The sequence below is a fragment of the Venturia canescens genome, chromosome 1 (assembly GCF_019457755.1).
Source record: "Venturia canescens isolate UGA chromosome 1, ASM1945775v1, whole genome shotgun sequence".
In the NCBI taxonomy this organism is placed as follows: domain Eukaryota; kingdom Metazoa; phylum Arthropoda; class Insecta; order Hymenoptera; family Ichneumonidae; genus Venturia; species Venturia canescens.
Genome location: NC_057421.1, coordinates 1,440,705 through 1,468,105, shown reverse-complemented (window position 1 = coordinate 1,468,105; position 27,401 = coordinate 1,440,705). Strand labels below are relative to the sequence as shown.

At 38.5% G+C, this 27,401-nt stretch overlaps 1 protein-coding gene across 2 annotated transcripts in view; it reads right to left on the bottom strand.

The window, feature by feature from the left end:
- Nmdar2 (NMDA receptor 2) overlaps positions 1-9,478 on the bottom strand; it is a 188,616-nt gene extending 179,138 nt beyond the window's left edge. For both annotated transcript variants that reach the window (XM_043434106.1, XM_043434107.1), the window contains exon 1: positions 8,831-9,478. The gene's annotated coding sequence lies outside the window, so the exon portion shown is untranslated. The remainder of the gene's footprint in view (positions 1-8,830) is intronic.
- Positions 9,479-27,401: the final 17,923 nt, after the last annotated feature.

Genomic DNA, 27,401 nt, shown 5'->3' with positions numbered 1-27,401 from the left:
CAAAACCTCGTTTTTTCCCAAATTTCATGCCCCATAGTTAAATCTCCTAAGAAGCTGTTCAAAGCGACTTTCCCAAATGCATCAAATCAATCGAATGTTTTTTTACTGCGAACAGTTGTTTGACTGAGCGGTCCCCCAACCGAGTATTGGCTTCGCTAGTGGCTGCCCAAGTTGGGAGATCGCCAAAGCAGTTTACCGAGTGGAAGGCCATAATCGTTGTAATGTTTTCATGCTCATTTGTTGAACTAGTCAAAATATTCGTTTTTCGTTTATAAATGGTTCATGAAGAGCTGAATAAAAGGGGCTCGTATAACTAGATTTGAGAATTTCCATACATACAGGTTCACACTGCAACGGAGGGCTGCCCGGATCGTAATAAATATAAATTAATGAGATTATTTATAGCCCCAATTGAAAAGGGTCCACACGCTTCCCATTCCACTCCGAAACATTTTGAGGTGAGTGAGGAGTATTTTCAACGTACGAACCATTATTCATATCATAATTGAACTTGCACCACCATTGTGCTGGATTTTGTAACTCTGTCACGTTTTCACCTTTCCCCAGTAAAGTTTTCATTTATATGCGTTTCGTTATTTCCATGTCGCAAGTTCAACTAGTCACAATAAACTGATAGCAAAAGCATCGATCGTGTTAAAGACGAAGCTGGAAGAACAGGTTCCCCCAAAACGAGTGAGCACAAACCACAAAAAGGCTAGTCAAATATTTCATCTGTGTACAGAGCTAATTTACAATTTAGAATTTAATATCACAGCGACCATCGAACTAGCCTGATCGCAGAAGTAAGTCAAATTGGAGCGACACTTTTCTGTGAAGTCAAAAGAAAAATTACAAAAGTCGTCTGTAGAGTGAAATCAAAACGAACGTAGTAATTCGACGAAACGTGGCTGAAGGTATGCAAATCCAACTCAAAATCCGGATAGCAATAATTTCAAAAATTACAACCAGATCGCAGCCCAGTTTATCGTTGAAAACTGACGTGATTAATCAATTATTCATTTTCCTGTTTTCATCCGCAAAATATTTAACACGAGAATTATAATTGAGCAGAGGCATTTGCATGGAAAATCAATGTTTGCTCAGAGCAAAAAAAGTGAAAATAATGCGGAAAAAATGAGTCATAAGGAACGATAAAAACGCAAAAAAAACGTCAGCGCATGCCGGATTAATTACTGAGCCTGAACTTTGGATATTCCTAAATTCATTGGGCCGGAAATTCCAAGCTGTAACGAGCTCTGAATCTCGACGTCTGACTATACTTTCATGTCTGACAGGTAAACGGAAGTTCATCAACAAATTAAGTTCTACGTTGAGCATTCGCTTTATCATCGAAGTCGATGTAAACCCGGCCTCAGCGCGGCCGTGCCGAATGACAATGCAACTCTCGTCGAACTCATTTTGTATTCATTTACGAACGCACCGGAGTGTCACTTCTGAGCTGTTCATGCGTTATCATCGATGTTCTACGAGCCTCACTACTCGAGGCTCCAACAATATTGGCTCAGGCGCAATTGTGCCGCTGCTAGTCGTTTGCTGGATCGTTAAGTAAACATGAGCAGAAAAAGGGAGAGAAAGAGAGGGCAAAGCCAGCTATTCAGTTCTTCAAATCAATGGTCATATTGTGACGATGCAAAAATGTTTATTTTCATTCAACAAATCTTGGATCCCTTCTTGTGATTATAGAAGCAAGAAATGTCCGTGAGTCTAATTAACCGATGCAAGGAAGGCACATGAATGGACTGAATCATCGACAAATAAGCTCAAATGATTCTAATGGCATCAATAGCTCAAAATCGTTTTAAGGAAGATGACGCGAATCCAGTGGAAATCGAAAACCCCAATTTTGAAAGTTGAAATTCGGAAATGTGCTGGAAACAGCGTGCATCTATTCCCGGAATTATTAAGGATCTACCATCCGGTTGTCGAGAAAACAATTAACAAAATCACATTTTTTAAGGGGTTATACATATGCCCTTATGGCAGGCACACTTCCTGTGGGATTATTTGGATTCCATGATCCTCCCAACGTTAAAGAGCCAAAAACGAGAATAAGAAAATGTTTTTAGGTATCAATGATGTTTTGAGAAAGCTTTGTTACCCGTGAAAATCACTTGGGAATGGAAAAAAGAAAAACACTTATTTGAGGTTAACGAGTAATAACGACATAAACGGTGGAAGGTTTGACAACACCATGAGCCAGCTGGTTTAAAATATAGATATGCATACGCATACAAATAGAAAATGACTGTTGTCACATTTTGCTTGAAGATTTTACTACGAAAGTATTTAAACCGTTATATCAAAAATTGATAAATCTCAACAAATAAGTTACGCATAATTTTAATAATAGCGAGAATAAATTTTAATCGTTTCTTGGATCATGAAACGAGCAAAAACGTTCAGTTGCTTTTTTGAATCACAAGTCGGAAAAACTACCTGCGATTCAATTGGAAAAGAATGCTGCAGAGTTTGCAATCCCTGCAGAACAAACATTCTTCTATGTCCGACGAAATTTATCTGGATGCAGTGGATTCTGTGTCTGTAGCAATTTCAGGGAAAGGCGCATTTAATTGTCCAACTTTTAAGGTAACTCCTGTCCTGCATGCTAGTCAAATGAGTGCTAAATTTTCAAAACGTTTTTAGACCAAGTTTAACGTACCGATTGAATGTATTGTTAGTGGATTTGTATAACGGCATATCTTATTAAGATGTAAAAATATTGAAAACGCTAGTTTTGCAAAACCATCAACTGATCAATGCAAATTTCCACGCTGACACATTTTCACTGGTATTTTTCAAAAAATTATCTGCGTTTTTTATCGATTTTATTGCAACAAGTCTCATTTTGTTCGTCAACTGATCCTCTATGAATCCACCATGTAGTTGTTTTTTTAACTCGATCGTTTCACTGTTCCAGCCAATTGTTTATTAAGTGAAAAAACTTTTTCATTCATAATTTCTCTCAGGAATGAGTTTAAAGGAAAATCTACGTGGTGAATTCGTAGAGGATCAGTTGAGGAACAAAATGAGACTCGGTGCAATAAAATCGGTTAAAAAATACAGATGATTCTTTGAAAAATAGCTGTGAAAATGTGTCATCATGGAAATATGCATCTATCAGTTGATAGTTTTGCAAAACTATCATTTTTAATATTTTTTCACGTTAATAAAACATGCTTGAATACATATCTACCAACAATAAGTTTAATCGGTACGTTGAACTTGGTTTAAAAGCGTTTTTAAAATTTAGCACTCTTTTAACTAGCATGCAGTACAGAAATTACCTTAAATAATCGAAAGTAGCGTTTCACCGTTCCATCGAACTTATTCGTACCCTCGTCATTAAGATTTTGTTCGTTTTTGCGTACATTTCAGCGGGTTTTCACGAGCCTATCGTACCACATCAACTCCACTTAACTGACTGCCTAATTTTCATGTTCCTGAGAGATCCTCCAGTGTTGCCACGCGCTTTTTTAATGCACTGAACTATCAGTACTGGAGCATAATGCACTTGAGATTTGCACGAGGGCCGTTTAGATTTGCATTAGGACCATCGATTGATTAGAACATTAGAAAAACCGCACTCCACTGAGCGGTTGACGTTCGAGCAGGCCCATCCTCATAAGCGATCATTCAAACAAGTTGTAGCCTCGCTGAAACTACTGAATTTCGGTGATTATCGGAATCAAACAGCGATATCGCGCATGCACATCGCCGACGGGATTCGTAGGTAATCGAAACCGTCTGAAAGGATCTAAAACACAAAATATTTTTTTTCAACCGTATTTTTGCAAGTTGCAAAGTCCTCGATGCGTATCTCAGTTGTGAAGTAAATTGAGCAAGATTGTAGAGGTTTTTTTTCGTCATTCATCACGAATGAAAACTTTTAAAAATGCTTCGCCAAATGAACTACGATTTCAGTCCAAATCGAAACAATTTGTGATTTTCTATGCGTGCTTGTACATCGGGAATCGAACCTGGGGCCCGTGGAAGCGATTCCAGTTTTAGCACAGCAAACAATGAATACAAATAATTTAAGATCAATAATTCTATGGGACACGATGAGCAGCGATTGCTCAGCTAATTTTCCAGTCCGATTCCTCAGAAGATGCTGAATCTGAAGAGCAGGAATGCGCACGTATTTTTGAAAGCGTTCAAACTTGCGCGCCCGCAGGTGAAAATCGCTCTTCCAATTCACGAGATAAATTAAACGAACGTACTTTCTACTTTTTTTGGTTAAAAAAAATACTAAAGTATCAGAGCATCTTGTTCGATTAACGCTGAACAAAAGGCGACCACGGGATCAGTTCATCTCGCTCGGCCTTCTTTTTTCGCCGTTAAATCTCATGTAAGGCGAAATTTTTAAGGTATCTCGATGGCTCGTTGCTCCCACTAGTCTTACCCCCCGATAAGTCGACTTTACGATGCGTCGTTAAACGCTAATTTTCTTTACGTACAATCGCGAATTCGATCTTTTTTGCCCCATTACAACTTGGATTGAATCACGAAGAAATACCTGCGAAGTACAGCAAAAAGCGTCACAATGCTTTCATCGACGTCAGTCATCATTGAAAAACTAAATACGTCCCGGGCACCTCTGCTTCTATCAAATAAGCCTTTGCACACGACTTTTAACAAATGCTTTCTCGTTCACAGCCCTCACAGAGCATGAGAATCATGATAAAAGCTCGCCGAGTTTTTTTGTCGAGCAGCCCAGCCGGCAACCTCACGTTTGTCTCGTTCTCCAACTTCCTGAGAAAGGTGAAAAAGAGATGTAAGTCCTGGACGAAGCGACGACGCGAGTTAAATTGCACCGAGAGCTTGCTAATTAGCTCGCTTAATGAATTTAGCTTGAGTGCCTTCCGGACAAGGTGTATGTGTCGACCGCTCTACTCTCGTACATATTTTTTTCATTTTCCTTTTAATGGGAGCACAATGAACATTTCGAGCCGATCAGTTTGTTCCGCAATTGACTTGACAATGTTCCCTGATACTCGATCATTCCATCTTTCTGGTGAAATTGAGAAAATATGTTTGGAAACAAATCTCATGTGCAGCGGAATATGGTCAGACTGGAAGCGCCGGCAACAGTCAACGAAACCATATTTTTAGTGAGTTTTCTGGAAAGGCTCCAAATTTTTCGTACGAAGGATGCTTTTATGGAACCAGACATTTGTGAGCGTTCGTACGAAAACTTACTTTTGCCTCGAACCGAAATTATTTTCACTGCGCTTGTATACAGCTGCGTCTCAATATTACGGCCGAGTGTACTGCGCGTGGAAAAACGTTTAATTGAAAAAGTTTGCAGGATAAAGAGAAGTCATAGGGATTACTGCATCTGTGAAATCGAACCTGTTCCACTGTTTCGTCGATGTTCCCTTAATATTTGTATGTAAAAAAGGCTCTTCAAAGCACTCCTCCCTGGCAGGGGTGAATCGGATATCCGATAAATATTCTCCCCATCCGTCGGATTCGTCGAGATTTCTACCAACCGTTTCTGGACCGTGAAGCAACGTTATCCAGAGAATTTATTGACCATGCTGGTCGATGGACACCGATTTTCGACGCTCAACGATTGCTTCTTTGAATATGCCTGTCAAGTCTCATCAGCATTTGGAGCTTCGACGTTGGCCTGAACGAAACGAGGACTTGGGACAGCACGAGATACGCAGCCTGAGCAAAGGAAACGTCTCGACTGTCTTTCATTCATTGTGTTTAATTCAAAATTCTTGCGAATTTATGGAAATGCTTTCAGGACAAAAATTTATAAAAAATATTATCATGTTATTGGGATTCTTGGCACATTCTCTCCACGAGCATTGATTTGATATCCGATCTTGATTCGTTTCTCCATGAATACCAAAATCATGGCATTTCATAAGCATCCCATAATCAGAGTACTTCAATTTACTTCGGTGTAGATAGTTACTAAGCGACTGATGAGAGATCTCAGGGAGAGCGACGACACCGAGATGCGCAGTGAACCTGAGCACACGTGTAAGAAACGACTTATGGTGTTTATGAACCAGTGAATACAGCGACCTCGATCATTCGTAAATGAAATTCTTTGCTACAGTCAGGAAACTTTATACTCTTCCACAAGAATTTTTGACTGCTCCTCGAATCGTCGTTTCGCAATACCCGGATGTGGAGTTTTTGCATATTTTTTTGACTCTTTGTTCAGTGATTTCACATATCAATATCTAAAAATATCGATCATCAAATTTCCTTTTTTTCGAAGGAGAAAAAATATTTCTATCATTGTTTCACAGTTCGTCGATATTTTGTTTCGCCTTTATTCGAATGAACGAGGACTCACTTGTCTCACAATTACCTCACCATTGAATTGCGATCAGAAAAATTACGACAGTCTTGATAACTGTAATGAGTTGATAAAGTAAAATTTTTTGTTCAACTGAACTCAGATCATTTCCATACTTTATCAATTCCCTACAACCCCCATCTCGTTTTTTTTCTTCGGATTATTACACACTTTTACAAACGTAAATGAAAACTTCCAGCGACAACCTTCCTCATACTATTTTTTCAAATTTCTAAAACCATGCATAAGCCAAAGTTTGCAATTTATTTTTCAATAAACTTGAAATCATTTGTTGAGTCCACTTTCGAATTATCGCTTCAACGTGTCTCGCGATCTCTTTGAACCGTGACGGTATCACAGCGACTATCAAAAGCTACCCTCGATAATATAATTAATCCTCTTGAAAAAGTTCAGAAGGTCATGTTTTTCATATGCCAAGTACCTCGTTCTCAATTCTTAGACGTCTCATTTAGATTGTGGTGTGCTTAAACCAACTGGTCAGATCTCTAACCCACTTGCATTATCAATGGAAATTGGAGTAAGCAGAGACACGGGTGAGCCAGAAATGGGATCAGGGGAGTGACGAAAACTATCCATGTGAGCTTGCCCTGCACATCTTCCTGTCAGATTCCATTTGTTCGTGAGCTACGTTCACCGTCACCGAGGTCTGATTTTTCGTTAGAAATCCAATCCAACTACAGACAGAATTCACTTTTTTGCCTACGGATGCAAATTTCTTTATTAAAATAGTGAGAGGTTCATTCATATTTATCTCGCTTGATCAGGGCCTGGTCGTCATTCTGCATTAATTATTGAAATTTTGACGTCCACAAAATAAAAGGTTTCGAAAGACTCGAAGAGATTTTGCTTATTTCGAATCCCTTTTTTTCGCTTGAACTATGATTTCCAAAGGAAAGTTGGTTCGTTGGTCCAATTTGTTGGATGTTTGAGTGAACGTTGCCAAACCAAAATCCTCGATTGTTTTTCACTCAATGCCAGCACGGACGAGAGCAAGTTCGGAGTTCCGAAAATGCTGTGAGGCAGGAATCGGTGAGAGGAAAACCCAGCGACCGGATGAGATTGTCAAAATGAAGAGAAGGCCGCGGGCATGATGAGGGTTTGATAAAAATGCGATGGCGGGAAGGGAGTTTCCTGCTGTCTTTCCAGACTCGTTATGACGCACGTAGACCCGCCCTGATGCCCCCCCCCCCCCCCCCGAAAAGAGATCAGCAATGGTGAGATGAGAATGGAAAAAAAGGAAAATCTATTTCACGCTTTGCTCTTTCAATGACAAAAGATAAATTGTTGGCGAAATGATGAAGATTGTTGGGAGAAAAAAATAAAATTGATATCGAAAAATGATTGATCACAAGTTTCCACTTTCGTTGACGAAATGTGTCAATTCGATGGACCAGTTAGGGGAAATATTTTCCCCTCCTTGGATCGTTTGTTAGTGAAAAGAGTAAATTTCGAGGATCCTACGACCAAGTGGACGTGAGCGGACGAACAAAAGCGATCTTATGGAGTGAAAAGGGGGATGAAATGGAGAGCGAAGCTCGGGTGATCTTCACCCCTCCGCATCGCTTGGGTCGTCGGCCCCAAAATCTACACCAATAAATCTCGATTCGATAACGTAGCCTCGGTTTTTAATAAAAGAACCGCCCATGTCGGGCATTGTTTCCTCGTCCACGAAACGGTGCTCAGTTTCCCATCGACCAAACGATCGCCAACGTCGGATCTTCGCCAAAAACAAAGGGGCGAAAATTGCTCCCGGTTCTCGGGGTTTTAATCGGAGTTAAAAAACGAGTCGATTCCCCACTGAAACTCGACGCACCATAGAATCTACTCGACAAAATATACAAACACGGGGCTGCAAGAAAAAGAGATTCGCGCGACGCAGCAGACCTAAGAAACTCGAAAATAATTATCCGGTTAAAATACCAAGAGTTGTAAAAGTTCACTCAATTAAACCCCCCATTTCTTTCCCTCGAATATTCCCCATCCTCGAGTTTGCTTTTTCTCGTAAAGCAGTTACGAGAAAAAGCGAAATGAACGTCGGTCTCCTTTGGCCAGTGCTCCCTCGAGAGAACGACGCCAAAACTCGAACCTTCACCCTCTCGTCGCCGAGAATAAAATCTCTGAGAATTTAACCGACTCTGTAGAAATGGGATGAACTTCGCGAGCCGCGCGAAAAATTTGACTCCTCCAATAGCCAGCCTAGAGGACGCTATTTAAATGTGTTCTTTGGTTCCAGAGGGGAGAACAATGTTTCGCTGCCTCCGGATAATATCCCCTCCGTTGAGGGCGATTTCATTCGTGAGCTCTCGGCTCTAGAGCCCCGATTATTTGTGCCCTTTTTTAAGGGGCCAACGGAGGAAAGACGGAGCCAGTTCCTTCCCGTGCGAAGTTCCTTGTGGAGGAACGAAGCTTAAATATTGAAAACTTTCGAATGCGTTAGTCGAGTAACAAATGATTTGAGTTATTTACCAAAAAGTTCCGATGGATTCCGGAAGTTGTCAGGAAGATGGCAGAGTTTGAAAAAAGTCGTTTCAAGGGCCCGGAGCTCCTCTGGCAATTCCCGGGACGTAAAAACTCTTTTGGAAAAGTACAACACACACGAAGTCCCGAGGTTTGCACGAGAGTAAAATCCCTACGAACGCAAGAGTGTCGCGGCGAAGGTTATCGTGGATTTTTCCACGTTCATTTACTCGAAAAATTAAAAAAAAACGACGTCGTCGAGTTCCCCGTCAACGAGAAGTTTGACACACTAAAAATATCCCGATCGTTCGAGGACGCGGATGGAAATAAAATAAAAACAAAGAAGCTTCGCGTACACTCGGCAGTCGGCCGTTATTTCTCTCTGTTTTTCGCATCAAAAGTTTGCCGAACAGCTCAAACGCGGTTCGCGCACCAAACCCAACTGAAGAAGTAACGTTCTCGTCCCTACGACCGCGCCTCCACTCCCTCCCTGATATCGTCCCTGACAGTCGCGCACGCGTTCCGACCTACGGTAAACGCAAAGCCGCGATCGCTGCACGCTCAGAGCCCAGCACACGGAATGCCAACTTTGTTACAAATTCCTACATTCGAGAGGGTTAAGAAGCACCCGGAACAACGAATCCGAAAAAATGTAGGTGCTCGTCCTCGGCCCTGCTGCGACGAGTCTTTCCGAGCGAGGATCCCGTTCGCGCCACCCAAAAATCGCAGCTATTTGTCTTGCTTCGCGAGATGCAACCGGCTCCGCCGTAATTTACTTGTAAACAGGTTTTCAGAGTTTTCGCGGACGTTGCGTGTTCCTGCGCCGGGATGCTGCGTGGATCGAGGAATCTCAACTTTTTCCCCGTCAGGAGACTCAGAGCCTCGTCCTTGATGTGCTCGTGCGAATTTATTCGGAAATTGACAAGTTCTTGCCCAGTTTCTCACGACATCGCTTTTTCATGAGGAGTTAATTTTGTTAACGTTTCCGTCAACTTTGTGAGCGCAATTGGTAATCGCGCGGAGCATTATGTTCCCTGAGCGTGCTCAGCCTTTATTTGTAATTCGCGAGAGTGCGGCGCAGCAATGAGGAGTCTTTCTAGATTCATGTTTCTCCCCGTTAATCACCGCTCCGTCGTTCAGCATCGTCGAATCTTTGAGCTCGTACACTTTTCATGCTCATTTCCTTTGATACTCGTTTCCAGGTAAATTGCAATTGTGTCTCCTCTTCCTCGAGACTTGAAGCTTGAAGAGAGCGGAGGCTTGAGAACGCCGAGCTTTTCGTTGAGACTCTCCAGAACGGGAAATGCGAGGTTATTCGAGTGCTTAAGAGAAGGCGGTTATCGAGCCAAATTTCGTGCCCGTTGGTAATTGACTGCGCACTCGTGAATAACTGGGCTGAATATTTTTCCTTCCTGGACGAGCTCCCAGTGGATGCGTCACAGATTATCAGCACACCGCGGATTCACGTTCCATTTCTCGCTCGCAGCATCACCACATAAAAATTCATGTTTTTACGCTCGAATCCCACGACGCTTCGGATCTCACTTTTTCACAAATTCGTGTTGAAAACACGCCTCCCGGTGACAAATAAACGGGGCCTGTGCGTTCGGCCTCCGGGGTAGGTTCGCGCCGTACGGATCGTCGCTCTCCGCAGCCGCGTGCTGTTGACTGATCCAGTGCATGACAACTGGAGTGCATGACGATCCGTGATCGAGCACCGAGCAATGTCCCGGCTCTCGTCCGCCTCTTTCCTGTTATTTCTCCCTTTTCCTCTTTCAGAACAAATTTTTCCTCTTCGAGAAAAAATTCAACCCCCAAACCGTGCAGTGGTGACTGAGATTCGGCGATCCCAACCAAGGGGAAAAGGATAAAAATATTTATCAGTAAAGAACAGTAAAAAAAAAATTCATTCATTACTGGATCGGTTGCTCTGGAAGATCGATTCGCAAAAAATGCGAGCTTGATAGACTTCATATTCGAGTATAAGGAAGTGTGCTGGCTTTCTCTGACTTGGGGTTGGTTGGACCGTCACCTCGGCAATGGAGACGTTCGAGAAACTTTGGACAAGTTAGATGCGAGTAATTCATTTGAGGGACATCTCCACATTCTTGATCATTTAGCTGTGGCAGATTCCATAGAAAAACAATGATTCAACCTTCCAATCACGGTTCCTGAGCCTGTAATTCAAATGGATTAGTGTTTGCTTCCTCATAGTGAATGGAGAGCTATCAGTTTGCGTTGCAACGAATCTTATGAAGCCAGAGCTGGCTGTGAAAAAGTGATTCTTTCAAATCGTTTCTCTGTCAATAATTTCCTGGAAAAACCGTATGTGAAATAGTGAATTAGGAATTGCGATATTGCAAAGTGAAATCGGGACGTGAAATAAAATGTTAGCTCAACTAACCACGTGGAGCTGAAATTCTATGTATTTGTTCGTAATAACGCAGTTTTTCTCTCGATAACAAGAAACTGTGATGCTGGGGTTTATTTGAAAGAACGCGTATTCCAGAGCTCTCAGGATATTCTGCGATCGCCTATCAATTGTTTTATCTATCGAATGGGCTCTCACTACGCTCGCATACACGGAGAAAACGAGGCCGAAAATTCTACAAGAGAGTACTAGGAATAGAGTATCTCAGAGTCAGACATACTGTAACACTTTTTCCTGCAAAAGTGCTCAAAATTAGAATTCGCTCTCGATACTTTCTGGACGCCGGTTTAAGATTTGCTTAGACAAGTTTTATCGAAATGAGAGAGGCATACTGAGTGAGCTTTACAGCTGGCGTGGAGGCATGGAGTTTCCGTTGACCTTGAATTTCTACATTTGAATTTCTTGATCTTTAGACTGATGAATTTCCTAGAGTCGAAGAATTTTCGATGATCCCTCTGTTCGTAACGTGTCCAAAATTGCCACGTTACAATACGTACTGGATTGCAGCATTGATTCGAAGAACAATAATAAGAATTGTTCTGTCGACCATAGTAAGAAGACCAAAACCCATACCTTTATTCAAAAGACTCAAGAGTTTTTCTCTATGAGCATAGTAAAAAATGTTTTCAGTCACTTCAAATGTTGACATTGTAAAGTATGCTTGGGCAAGCCTGAAAAAACACTGTTTGTATGGCAAAATGTCACATGTATTCGGTGTATGTTCGTGTATTTATCATAAAGTTAAATAACTATGCTGACAGTGAAAATTTGTGATTTACAATACATTTCCACTTATCAGTAAGTGTTATGTAAGTGGCATGATGAATAACACTCGAAATCGAAACGAAACATAGTTCTGACGTGCATCACTTTTTGCTATCCATATAAAGCTGTTTAGAATTCAAGGGACGAAAAATAGGAAAATTCAAAAAATACTGTGCTGTTCGTGATCGGTGGCTAAGTACTTTGAAAATTCTTGAAAAATAATACATTCCTCATTATACAAAACGAATCCGTTTTCTCCGTGTACTTGAGATCGCCCATACAGTGATATTTACGTTCTTGAGAGTGTTCATGACATGACAAGAACGTCAAAGTCTCAAAATTTCGTATTATATCATCGGTTATCAATGAAATAAAAATTCTTTTTGTGCAATAAAAAACTTTTGTAAAAATATGAAAATTTGGGCTCATTATACCATCGATTTTCCAAATTACTCGACGAGTACTTTCGACCTTTATAAACGGAACCGACAGTGTTCAAGAATTCGTAAAAATCAACGTACGTGCAACCTCTCGCTACGAGTGATTTGACCATTTTTCCTTCACCAAAAACGCAGATAAAAAGTCACGTAAAGTACGACAAAACACATTACTCCTGGCTTCTGGCTTCGGAGTAATTCGAAGTGACAAGATACTTCACGAGGGCCAACGTAAGGTTTTTACCAGTGGCTGTTGTCAGGATTTCACTGGTGGTTTATCTAAACCCGAGAAAACACTGAAAACGCCATTCGCTTTTGCCCTTGAGCAGTCGAAGCCGTTATATCTAAAGTACTTGAAAAACACAAGAAAATCTGAATTTTTATGACTCGAGATCCTCGAAATGATTTTCTATGGAAATTCTTCTCCGTCGAGAAATATCACAGCCAATGAATGCATGAGACTGCGATGGGTCTTAAGTTATTGAAAAACTTGACTGTTGGCTGCAAAATCCAATAAAACTACAGACAAGAAATTTATCGACACGCTGCACATCTTTTCTCAGCTCTTCCAAATTTTGTTTTTCAATACTCGGCGCGAAGCTGCTGTCTCTAAATAAATTATTCAATGAAGTGCATTTTTTTACGATTTGAGGTTGAAATATTAAAACACCAAAAAGTCGAACAGTCAAAATAGCGAAACGTTAGAAAGTCGATCGATCAAAATAAAGAAATGCAGTGGAGCTCCAAATACACGCGTCTCACTCACTCACTTACTCAGACCGGTGATCTCCAATTTTAAACATCGCCATTTTGACTTTCGCCTTTTCGAGCCATCGCTATTCCGCATATCTAAGTTTCATAGGCTCGAAAAATTCACTTTCGATTTTTTGCTACTCTATATTCTGGTCTGTCAGTAAAACAATTACTCTCCATTTTGAATTCGAAATTATGAACTTTTGACATTCGGATGGTCTGTTAAAATTGCATTCGAAATGAAAACTATTGAAATATATGTTTTCGGGTAAATACGAATTCAAAGAAGGAATTTTTGATTAAGCACCCAATCTGCTGAATAGTCGATCGGGAATAAGAATTTCGAATTACTTATTTTTCTCCAAACTGATATTACAACTTTAAAAATTTCGAAATATCGACCGTTCTACAATTCAGTTATTCGACATATTGAACCCCACCCCGAGAAAGGCATGACTTTGATCTACTTCCACTTTCTGCATCACCTCGTACGATTCCAATTCACCACACGCTGTACAGTAGAGTGCGAACGTTCGTTGAATGGTGCGGTATGATGTACGGGGAACTGAAATTGCGACAGGAAGGTTAATTTAGAAATATAATTAGTCTGAGTTTGAAACGAGCTTACATGCGATCCGTAACCTCTTAATAGCTGCTACACCAAATCCTCATTAAATCCCCCAAGTCTCAACGCTATAAATGAAGGGAATTAAATCATCATTCATGTGGAATGACGACAACGATTCCGCATGTATTTCATTCATGGCTTTCCATCGGAATAAACATTTTTGGCACGTTCGTCATAATTGCTTTGAATAATAATGTTTCGAAATGATCGTTTATTGATAAGTTGTTTGTACGGAGAAAACTTTGAGGATTCATTTAAAAAAGTATTTCCAAAAAGGGCCAATTTTAACAGAAATTTTTTCTACCAATTCATGTGCAGGACACGATGAAACGGTTATTTAAGGGCTTGTATACACTTGTGATGGGCGGAAAAATCGAAATTTTTTTTATTACATGTTTCTCAAGTACAATATCTGAAGAATATTCTCACCAAATTTCATAAAGATCGGAGCATTAGATTCGTAGCTATAAGTATTTCAAACGACCGCCTGGTGCACGCGGTTGTCTAATACTTGAATCTTTAAACGCGATTATCTCAGTATCGTCTTTTTTTAAAAATACCTTTGCGGTGGGCACTATTACAAAAAACTATTAATCCGGTCCATACCAAATTTATACCACTTATTTATTAAAATAGTAGCTGGGGCCTGGACGAAGGATTTCGTATTTTGTTGCAAAAAAATTGTAACAAAAAAATCGAAAATTTAGCACCTCAGAAAAGGAATTTTTTGTTAAAACTATCGCCATTTCTTTTCAATCAAAATTTTTACAAATCCTTCGTCCAGGCCTGAGTCATTATTACAATAAATTAGTGGTATAAATTTTATATGGATCGGATTAATAGTTTTTTAGTTATCATGTCCACGCAACTGATGCTCAAAAAAAGGTGCTAGTGGAATACAGCTGGAGTTGTGCCATTTTGAGAAATTTCTTGATGAAAAAAATTGTACAAGTACCTGAATATATGTACTATTGGATGTCGTTCACAGTTTTTCAATAAACATTTATTTTCTTGTCGAAAAAAAATCAAGAAAATCACGTTCTTATTTCGCCCACTGCAAGTGTATATTTAAGCCTTAAGGAGGGTGGCTAGCGACGATGCAACGTTGCTATGCTAAAAACCATGTTAAATACATTAAAGATTTCAAAATGATAAGAATTTAATAAAATTTGGTGAGCATATTCTTTAGTGCCAAATTTGACAATACAATTTTTTTAAGATTTTTCTTCTGTACAGTTATCGAGTAATTGATGTTGAAGAACATTATCACCAAATTTGATCAATTTCTTATCATTTTGACGAATGTAGCCACCCTCCTTGATAATTGAATTGGAAATATTCAATTTGGAAATAAATAACAAGTTACGAGAATGAATATCAACAGTAAATGGAAAATTTCTGAATTACTGGCAAGCCTCAGGAATACGCAAGCTCCCCAAAATTCGAGTAAAAATTCTACTGTTTCTGTGCATGTTTGCAGCTCGTAGCAGGTCACCGGAGCGAGAAGGAAGAGACGATGAACGAAATGGAAAGCTCGTGCCTATAATATTTGAAATTCTTAGAGCATGCATACAGTAAATGCATGCAGAGGTTACGATGCGGACATTGCTAGCAGTCTTCGTTAATAAGGCACGCGGAAATTGTTGGCCAAACGCTGAAATTCCACACACAGAAAGCCGCAAGGGCCAATCAATGAATATTTCGTACTTACACTCTCCGATTATTCCATTCTCGCATTTCCTTTTCCTTCTTAAACGTGATAACGAGCATTTGGAATTAGCATTCGAATTAAAATGCCGAATAAACGTTATTGTCGTTTTCTTCATCGATTAAAAATCTTATCGATGATTTTATGTATGATTTTATGATGATTAATTTATGCCATGGAACAAGATTATGGCATCCATTCGACTGATCCAGGACAAGAGGAGCTTTCAAAAAGTTTCTGAATAAATTCAGATCTCTCGAAAAAACCAATGCCCAAAGAGACTTGAAACCGCCGAAATAAATCCAGTTTCGATGAAAAGTCAACAATTTCATGTTCGAAAGATCACGAATTCAAAAAAATTTCCGATTGCTCAAGATCAAAGTACATACAATTTTTATGCACTTTTTTTTAGGTTTCAGGACTAACATTTTTCGATCATTGTAAAGGATAAAAATAAAAATGTATGTATTTAATTACAGTCCCATTTAATGGAACAAATGAAATAAAATTTTATTGCCAATCATCACGGATACCTTCCAGCACAGCAGTGCTAAACGAACCGTTGCGCTCCTTTATTATACGTGTGCTTGAACGTATGCATTTTTCGCAATTTAAAACTACCGAAAGCTTATGCCAGCCCCGCTTAATTGGTAAAATTTACGGGATTCAATAGCTAGCGATATGCATTTATGGCAAAAAAAAAGTTTCCTGGGTTAGGATCTGGAACGATTCGTTGATTTTTGTCTCATCAGAGACCTAAAATATTATTGTCGAATTCATACAAAATCGAATAAAGAAAACATGATTTTGAAGATTTGAATAGTTTCGATTAATTCTGTTTCGTGCTCGTTTCGACACTGTGATTCGTTATGAGCAGTGACCAAAGTCAAGGTCAGGCTCGAAATTCCTTAAATTAGTATTGGGATGTTGATTGATTCTCTCGACTGGCAGGGTCAAGTGATTGGATTTGCGCAAATCGTGGCGTCCATCTAAAGCTCAACGCAGAAGTGAATTGACCACTGGAACTTGGAGCATCCAGGGTGCAAATTCGAGACGTCGAAAAACTTGAATAAGCTCAAAAAATCATGGGAACATAATCTTTTGACACTTCCATTGAATTAAAGTAAAAATCCAGAAAATAATTATCGCAGTTGGAAAAACTGACGTTTATATTGATAAACGAGGGTTAGAAAAAATCGAAGGTATTTCCAGCAGAAAATCAGCTTAGGACGAGAGAAATTTATCCCATTTTATTGCACAACTATCGCCAATGACAAAAGCAACTGGAGCTCCGACTCAATATGTTCCCAAGGTACCTTTCACCATGAGAAACAAGATTAATGGGTGGGATAAATTGGAGTGACGCGAAGTTTAAAATAGTAAATGCTTCAAGGTTTTCTCTCGTCCTTTTAAGTTCTATTTTTCCCAGTAAAATCAGCGTCCTTGTTCGTCGGAATGATGATACGTCGAAATTTCCACTCACCGAGATTTGACATGTTTTCCTACAATAATAAATCACTGTACTCGGACAGAGATCGCTGAAGAAAAAGTCAAGTGGCGTATGCGAGTTTCGAGTGTGAATAATCGCTTTGTTTTTTTCCACTAATAAAATCGATCGTTATTCATAAAATTAAAAGCCTCACATACGATTTTCAGCTCGGCAATCGTAATTGAGATACGAGAGAAATGTGGAATACCATTGACGTTTTTCCTCTTCTGTGAGCAGTGCAGGTTTTTCGTTCTAAAGCTCCATCAAACCATTTGAACGATATTCAGGAACGATGAGAAATTAATTTGAGGAGGCTATTTTGACAAGCAATTCGTGTGAAATGCCGATATGAGATTATTACCCCACGCTTCGATAATTAACTACACCGGCTAGTGGGTGCCTCTATTGGATCAATCTCGACTACAGAACACGTTATTGACGTTCAAATATCTGCATAATTGGATTCACAGCCATCGATATTTTATAATTATTTCTGAAAACTGAAATAAGTCTAAGGATCAAATTTATCTTGAGACTATTTTTATATCGAACGAGTTATGAAGAAAATTCATTTAAGGTAGTTCGATGACTAAGTGCCGTATAAAAAATAGGGTGCCCTTCCTGTGTGAACATTAGTCGTGAAATATGTTCCAAAAAATATTCGAATTATCGTTAGCGATCAGTAAAAAAAATATGGTTACGATATTTTACTAAAATTTCATAATTGCTCGTGATTTTGGAATTTTTATATTTTTTCTGTCGCGTATGCCCCTGCTGGAATACATTTTCATGCCGCATGCACATATACGAGAACACAAATTTTTCTTCTCAAAAACTGGACGGTCAATCATGTTTTTTAATTTTTTTTATTTTTTCTTCAGAAGATTCTCTAACACTGTGTTTTTTTAAATCAAAATCGTAAGAGCCATTCTCGAGTTATTTCGATACGCATTTTTTGTTCAACGAATACCACGTGTTCAGATGGAGAGACCACAGAACTTTAACTTGCAATATCTGAAAAACTACGGTAGAATTACTTTTTTTTTAATCGATTCCTTAGATTTTTCTGCGCGACATATTTTTTTCAAAATTTCCGTAAGAAATCGGGTTTCGCTATTGAACAACCTTAATAAGCCACTCGATTGGGAAGATTTTTATTATAATTGCAACGAAAATATCCCAATTACTTCTTAGCCGTAACCGGATTGGAGTTCTTGATGTTCTTCTGCGCTCAGTTTTTTCCGCTTAATGCACAAAATCACTTCTGCACAGAAATCGAAAGTGAATCGTCGATTATGCACGATGCTGCATATTAAGGCACGTGATCGATTGTCTGAATTTAGCAATAAACAATAATTTATGGCTCCCCAATGACACATCGACTACCCAATTATCGGTGAATAGCTAAAGAAACTCCTGAACGAATTCGCGACCATAAAATCACCGACCGAAAACAAGGGCATAAAAATAAGCGAGTATAAAAGTGGCCGATAAAAAGGAGGCGGTGCTTCGCAATAGTAATAGTCACAAAGATCCTGGCGAGGGGGGAGCATGGAGCTTTGAATCCGTTCTCGTACTGAGTTCCCGAATCAATAAACCCCATTCGTTGTTCATTATTTAATTTGAAAATTCATATCGCTCTACAGATGAGTAGCATATTTTTTTATAAATCGCTCACTTTTAACCAGTTTTTCTTTCTTATCCTTGCCTCAATCGAACCTAAATTACTTGAAACTTTTTCTTAGAATGGAATAGAAAAAATCTGAAAACGAGAATCCGAACCCATTTCTGGGCGTAAATTTCTAAGGATTCGACAGTTTTTCTCAGTGGAGTTTCATCAATTTTCTAAGACAAAAGAACAGACACAAACATCTGATTAGAAATTGATCCACAAAGCAGTCTGGAAATCCTGCTGAAATTCACACGCTAACGAAAAATGCTCTTTTTCACATTGACGTAATCCACCGATAACTGAGCAACGATATTATATTAGCATCGACCCAATCAACGGAAACCTGTCAATGAGTCAGCTTATATAGTGAATGAATAAAGCGTCATCGTTATCCAGGCACATTTGATGTCACTCGCTTTTCTTCTTCTCCCTCGTTCTCTTCGCCAGCCAGTAATCAACGGTCCAACCCTTTCAATGTCTCAGCACTCGGATTCACTGAAACGTACACCAGCTGGAAAAAGTTTCCGGACATAATTATGGGAATGTCGCGGAGCCATTTTCAATGCCGTTTCCCCAACAATGTGCATAAATAGATGCAGTAGGCGGTATTTAGAACGGAAGGAATTCCCTTCAGTATTCTTCACATCTGGGGCGTTTGCTCAAACCCAACATTTTCATCCTTTTTATTTATTTTACCTGTGAAGTTGGATCGCGTCATCAAACATTTTTCCAAGTGTAAAATACAATTTGCGCGAGCGACCAGCCAGAACGATACAAAATTCACTATCGTAGTCCAGTATCAGAGTACGTCGATTCACTTTTCAAGCTACTATTCTATTGATACCATTTTCGTAGAGGAAATCAAAAAGAAAAAATAATTTTAAAAATACGTCAACTTTTAGTATTCTCCGAACTTGTAGTTATTAAATTAGTAAGGTAGTTCATGCACAAAACAATTTTCTTAAGTAAGTCTTGAAATTTATTCAGACTTTTAATGGATAGTCGACTAACACCCATTTCAAATTTTAAAGGGTTCGTCTTATTGGTTACTGAGATAAACGTCTTTAAATATGAAGCAAAATACACAGAGGCACAGAGACTGCTTAAAAAATCGTTCCACATAACGAAAGAACGCTTCTTACGAAGTTTATGAGAAACGTACACAATTACAATGAAGTATATAATGAAGGTTTGGGAAAATATTCGAGACGATTGTCTTACTAGTAATGAAGATATATTACGTTAAAGATTGAAAACGAAATTGGTAATGAGCACTAGTATAACCTTACATTTGCTTGTTTCGACATTTTGTTTCTTCTTGCCTTGGGCCATTGCTGTCCTTAGCCTTCTGTCTTTTTATTAATACTTCATTCTTCATCCATTTCCCATTGTGTTTTCCCTTTGCGCTCTCTATTGCGATTTTTTTTCATAAAATATGGATTCCTGATTGATTAATGGCTCGTAATTTCATTCGTCAAAAGATAAGTTGAAAAAATATATTTACAATTTCGAATTAATAACTTCGACGTGAATTTAAAGTGATAATATCTTCAATTAGGAAGTAAAAATCGATCCAATTTAGACACCCATAAAATGCGATCCTTCGGGCATGATCTACCTTAATGAAACAACTAATCTGGCAGCGACTCGTCATACATAAATGTATACTTGTTTCTACTACTTTGTTTCAAGAAAAAGCTATTGAAACTTTAGAATCTTTGATCCCTTTTTTTTGGATAAATAATTTATTAGTATTGGAAATTTAAAAAAGCATTATTTCGAGTTCTTTTTCGTTTTTTTTTAGTTTAAAAAATTATAATAAAATTTATTTTCAATGTTGACAAACGTATGCATATTAAATTCCTTTTGTAAATCTGCCATCAGCTTCACAATTTGGTTCGTAAATCCGTATATTTGAGTTATTCAAGAAGGATTTTCGAAAGCATCAATATTATGAAGTTTGTGTGGCACCAACTAATTCAAACCGAGCAGAAGTACAGCTCTCCCTGATAGCGGGGTCATCCGCAGCTTCCTTCGGTATCACGGAAACATGGAAGTTGGTAGAAGCGAAGAGAAACTGGGGATATGAATTGATAGGTTGGTTTCGTTCTAGCGGTTAACTAGTGGTCTGCTATACTCTTTTTCAGTTTCCGTGCCAATAACGGTACAAGCAAATTATTCACTGAAATATTCAACAGTTTGGGTTTCTTGAAAATGACTTTATCAAAGTTCCTCAAATACGACGATTCTTGACGCCACTTTCAGACAGACATTTTATATTTCAATTTTTCGATAGCACCTCGAAAAATGGCTGTGCACTGACTTTTGTTGAATTCGATTTTAACCCGATGCAACAGAAATTAAATTAACAATTAAATTGAATTAAATTTTGTGATCGAGAATATTATTGAAATTTGCATTGAAAACATTGAAAACGAGAATGAATGAGCTTTCGACCATTGTTTATGATAATCACAGTTTGCAATCATTGGACAATATTTGGTTACACTAATTAAAACGTTTTGTTCATACCTGAATCGTAAGTCATTGAAAGGCTTGGAAATATGCGGTCGGATATTGTTGAACCTTACAATAGACTTTCACATGAACCGCAATGCGAACCGCAGAGGAAAATTATTACGCTTTCACCCTCCGCGCAACGTTTGACTTCGATTAATACGGTACATGCTTACACAGGAAGCCTAACAGTGGCTCCGACTCCCCTCAGCTATTGCTGCGGAAGATCCAGACACACCCTTGCTTACTGAACAATGCTTATGTATAACTGCCAAAAAATGAATGATCGCGGTGATCAATTTATTCTCTGAAGTACTGTAATTATTTAATTATTAAAGAAACAAATTTTGAAAATTTTCGAAAACAATTGGAAACGCTATCGCTCCTGTAAAGACTCTCTGGCAGCGACTCGTCATAACATAAATGTACTTGTTTATCAGGGGAATCAAATATATATTTCAATAGTTTTCATTTCGAATGCAATTTTAACAGACCATCCGAATGTCAAAAGTTCATATTTTCGAATTCAAAATGGAGAGTAATTGTTTTACAGAATATAGAGTAGCAAAAAATCGAAAATGAATTTTTCGAGCCTATAAAACTTAGATATGCAGAATAAGCGATAGCTCGAAAAGGCGAAAATCAAAATGGCGATGTTTAAAATTGGAGATCACCGGTCTGAGTAAGTGAGTGAGTAAGACGCGTGTATTTGGAGCTCCACTGCATTTCTTTATTTTGATCGATCGACTTTCTAACGTTTCGCTATTTTGACTGTTCGACTTTTTGGTGTTTTAGTATTTCAACCTCAGTAATATTTGGTATTTTGTTATTATATTTTCAAAATTGTGAATTTTCACAGTATCGCTGACTGTAGTAATTTATGAATCGAAAGAGTAATAGTAGAATTTTCAAAAAATCGATATTTTAGTCTACGTCCTATGGACGATTGTTACACATTCTATTTCCGATGTAAACGTGCTTCGAACCTTGCAGTTTCTGCTTTATTTATTTTCGGCATTCAACGTTCCAGTTAAATCTATCTGTCTCCATAATATTATCATTCGGAGTTTATAAACTCGAGATTTTAGCTGTTCAAAATTTTAGTCATTCCAACATTTGATCCCCACCCGAAATCCGAATAGAAAATACAATGGAAAATCATTCTTAGAACCCTTATCAAGTGTTTACGTTTATGAGATTTTACCCTCCACGAACAGTACTTTCTACAGACTCGCATTTGTTGTGGGCTGGCTCTTGAAACGATTAAGGAGGGTGGATCTCAATGGTAGAATGTTGCCATACTAAACCATGTTTAAAATATTAAGAATTTCTAAATTATAAGAATTTCATAAAATTTGGTAAATGTATTGTTTTAAAATATATAAGACAATATACATTTTTTTAGATTTTTCTACCACGTAGCTCTCGAGTTATTGAACACTAAAGTTCACGTCTATAAGCATAGAGTTTACATATATACAGTTATACATCTCGTGCATAAGAACTTCGATTTAATGCTTCGATTATGCGATAAGCATGTGGAAAAAAATTTGAAAAAAATTGTATTTGTGTACTTGAGGCCAAGGAATGTTATCACGAAATTTGATCAAATTCTGATTATTTTGATTTCGTGATCCACCCTCCTTAATAAATTCTGACAGGAATACAGCTGGATGACTAATAGAGATTGGGACGTCAATTTCTGTCAGATCTACGTTTCAGATTATTGGGGTCACGAAAAAAAGTGTTCAGTCAAAGAAATTTAATTTGAAAAGTTTTTTCAAAAAGGACAGGAAAGATTCGCAATATTCTGCGGATTTTCTTTCACTTTATGATTTCTGTAATTCGAGTTTTATCACATTTCCGGAACAACCAAAGTCACGTAATCAACAATCCGCAAAATCTTCAGATATTTTTCTTAGTTCTCTCGTTAAATCGAGAAATTCCAATTCGTATATTACGTGTCGGAATTTCAGATTACGAAGATACCTTCCCAGCGTCGGTTCTGGCTGATTGCTTAGCGAGCTTTCTTACTCCATAAATTATTCGTTTTTTTCTCTTCGTGAAATACGTTGTGTCTCGGGTATTCAAGCTCGAGAGCTTCCAATTTATCCAGTAGATCAAGAAAATTATGAAATAATGTTTAATCCTGTTTGGAAATCTTGTTTTCAAGTTATTTTCACCTTGTCCCTGCCAAATGGGATGGCGCCATCGCCCAAATGAGTGGCAAGCAAAATTTTGGCATTTGGAAATGTTTTTTCCTCAATTCACGAAAGAATAATTACGCAGTTTGCTTACTTTTCCGAAAACCGATGGTGACTAATTGAAGCAGTTCACGCTAAAAAAAAATTGTAGCAACGGTTTTTAAAAAAGTGACCAAACTGCATAATTACACTCGAGAAATATCAACACATTTCGATCTGACAGAAATGCCAACCTGGTCAGGATCCCAAGCTCGACAGCGTTCACGTAGGAGTACGCAGATATTCGAACAAATGCAAACGAAATTTTTTGTTCCGGATAAGAAAATTCATTGTTTACGTGAGAGACCGTTCGAGATTTACATTTCTGGTTTCGCTTATTTTATGAAGGATGAATCCTCGAACGGACCGCATGAAAGAAGAATAGAAACGACCAGTCAGTCCTGGCCTTTGTAGACTTGGTGGAAACGGATACATGAAGGAACTCCGATCGGAATAAAAGTTGTACAAACTCTTTTCCTGAATCCTCTTTTTTGTTGGATTCCTCGCACTTGGCCAACTTTACAGAAATGAAACTTTCAAGGTTGGGAAAATCCGGGAGATATCCAAGAAATTTCTTCAACCGTTCATTCGTGAGAACTCTTTTTCTTGAGTTCGCTTGCACTCGCCCTCACACTTCGCTCCACTTTTTGGCCCCTCCGAATACTTCCTATTTTTGCGTTTTCTGAGCAACCGCACCTCTTTAAAAGAAGTTTTTCCTATTTTATAAGGTTATTGCTCCGCAACCTTGTGGGAGATATTGAACCCCACGCTTTGTTCAAAGCCCGATTCGGGTCAGACGTGACGAGAGACACAAATATTCGTTGAGTAATGAAAGGAATCCTCCGGAGAGAGACTATGAAAAAAGAAAGTGGGCTGTGAGCACGAGACTGGAAAATACAGACACGTCGATTATATTTTTGTATAATTTTGTTGTAGCAGCATAAACGGCCCCGCGTGAGCTGTCGCCTTGTAACGACTCCATACACTTTCGGTGCTCTGATAAAAAATCTCAAAATACTGTATGAATGAACGTGATGAAGAGGGGCACTTTTTTCTTTGGAAAAAAGCTTCTTACTGTGCTGTCTATGATTTTTTAATTGTCCTGTTCGACATTTCGCAATAAAAAATGTATACGAAGGAGACGTTTCTGCATAAACATTTTTCTTAGCACTGAAGATATTTATTAAGGCCTTACGCACGTCTAGAATTTTCAAAATGTCCATTTTTTTTACAGATTATTATTCTCTATAGTTTCAGGCGTATTTCTGTGAAAGTCGACTGTAAAAATTTTTTATAGATCGAAAGTTATTATAGAAAACGTGACTGCCCAGCGAGAGGGCCTGATGCGCACTTGAAACTTCAAATGCGTGTTTCTCAAAACTACTTTTTCTGGCACATCCTGCATGATAACTCGTATACAGTTTTTAATATTTTTTTATGCTTTTTTTTTAAATATTCGAAATTCTTTTCTCTATCGAGTCGGATTTTTGATATTGTGATTTAAAAATTTGATAAACATAATTAAAGTGTGACATTTACGACATAAAATGCAAACTTTTTTAAAACTACCGTGAATTGCTGAATTTTTCGAATTTCAAAAATCCAGCTCGGCAGACAACAACTACGACTCTATTTAATAAGATTTTATTTACGTTTTGCAGGTCTATCAACATTTAAAGAGGAAATGATGCTGACCGTGGAGCAAATTTGTTTTCATAGTGCTCGAGAAAACGTAGTATTTTATGTTGTAATTTTTGAAAAAAAAGTGAAATAAATGTTTTTACAAAGTTTAAATACTAATGAAAAATGTGTAAAAATTATTTTATTCGTTTCTATTGCTACTTCTTCTAAAAACAGTTTTTCTTTTAGCGCGTTTTAGGCGCTGCTGAGCTTTAAAGATATTCGCCATAAAGTAGTGGCGCCAGCCTAAAATTTGATCGTCACGTTACCAAAGAAATAATTTCTTTGTAATTTCTCATTTCTCATTTTTGTATCACGGCGTGTCACCTGAAAAAGTCTGCGAGGGAATCACTTATATGAGAAAGGAAGATTCCTACTAAGAAACAAAGTTGAAACAACGCCGATTATTAGAAAGGACTGAAAAACCTTGCTAAGCCTTTAAATCGATACGAAAGAATTATTTCCAACGTTGAGATTCAATAAAAAAGGAAAACGTTCATAAAGCATGAAGCTATTCACGTAGATATATCGGAGATCAAGATGAAAACCGCCTGCCGAATTTCGATCGAGCCGCAAAGCCCCCGATACGACGCGGTAAAGGCCCCTCAAGAGCGCAATGTCAGGTTGGATTTGACGGGACCACTATAGAATAATTCACTCTCGGGAGAGGCTCTCGTGGTTAGTGAACCTGAATAGCCTTTTCTGTTTAGAGGTCGCTTTTACAGACACAGCATACGCAGAACCGTGGACAATCCGACATACTGAAACATGAACAGCATCGATTTTTACTCGGTACGTTCGCTGCGGTGAGTGTATAGACGAACGTGTTTTTCTGGAAGCTTGCAAGCTGGTTATTGCCCAGGGACTCTCTCGTCGATCGCATCGTTTTTCCTTCAACTTCGTGTTCTACCCTGGCTCTTATGTAAGAGCTGTGTCGATCGAGACTTGTAGAGTTACAAGAGCTCTTTCGATGATCGAATGGCATCTGAGAAAATTTGGTGTCATAACAACATTCGAGCGGGTCAATCTAACTTGAAAAGCTTGTTCTTCGTCCCTTCGATGTTGTCTCAACTTTCATTTTTCAGGTACATAATTTCACTTTTCCAAAAGCTTTCGAAAACATTGGACTAGACTTCCTCGAGCAAAATTCCAGTTGCGAGGCTCCGTCTCAATATTTTTTGACCTACGACAAGCAAAACGTCTCGAAACAGAAAAATTGCGGATGGAAACGCTTCTAATTATCTTTGAACTGATTTGACTTTTTTGAGCAGAGCTTCAACTTCAGAGGCTTAACGAACTTCAACGAGCTTCAACGAACTTCTCTATTTTTGAGTTCCCAGACATTCGTTCGTTCCAAAAACAACGAGGGGGAAAAGCAGTAAATATTTATTCACAAAACCTCGGACAAATGTCCGGAGGATTTCGGAGCGTGTGGAACGCGAAGCTGACGAGTTTTCGATTTTGCTGCGGTGTTTACATCCGCTCGGGGATAATCCGAGTGACGTCGAACCTGAAATTCTCCCCTTTAATATCCAAACTATGAATATTTCGTATTCGCTTGTTCAAACCTTTACGTTGTTGCCTGATTGCGGTCCTTTCGTATTGTAATCGATTTTGTACTCCCGTCAATTAATTCTCTTGTCTCGTTCGTGTTCGAGAAATTTCCAGAGCGTAACACACGCGCTTTAAAACTTTGTTCACTCCTTCGTGTTATCAAGTTTTTCACAAAATGCTCAATCCCCTGTAAGCTTTTGTTTTTCCCCTTTTTCAGAATCATCCACTTCGAGAGAACCGTGCGAATTCAGGTCAAAGTGATTGCGAATAAAGAACGAAGTGTCCAGCGCGCCTTGGTTCACATTTAACGGGAATGGACCTTGTCATTAGAAATAACCGTAAATTTCTTTTTTTCCCTATGCGTGTGCCTTTCCGCAAGTTTTATGAGAGACATTTATTCTCTCATCGTCAAATACGTTTATCGTATGCAGAGCCCTTTACGTGCAACGCAATTACATAAAATGACAACAACTTTGGTATGCTCGAAATTGTTTATTATATTCGAGTACGAAACAATTATGCCCATAAATGTTAATTAATGTAGCTGAAGATTTGAGGAACATCAATTCGAACAACGAAACTCACTGAGCTTCAAACACTCTTCGCATCAAAAGCTGTATATGGGACTGCAAACAAAACCGTCGTTTAAACAAAAAACCAACTTCTCGGTGCCTTTCTTCCTGATCCAGGATCCAACTATCTG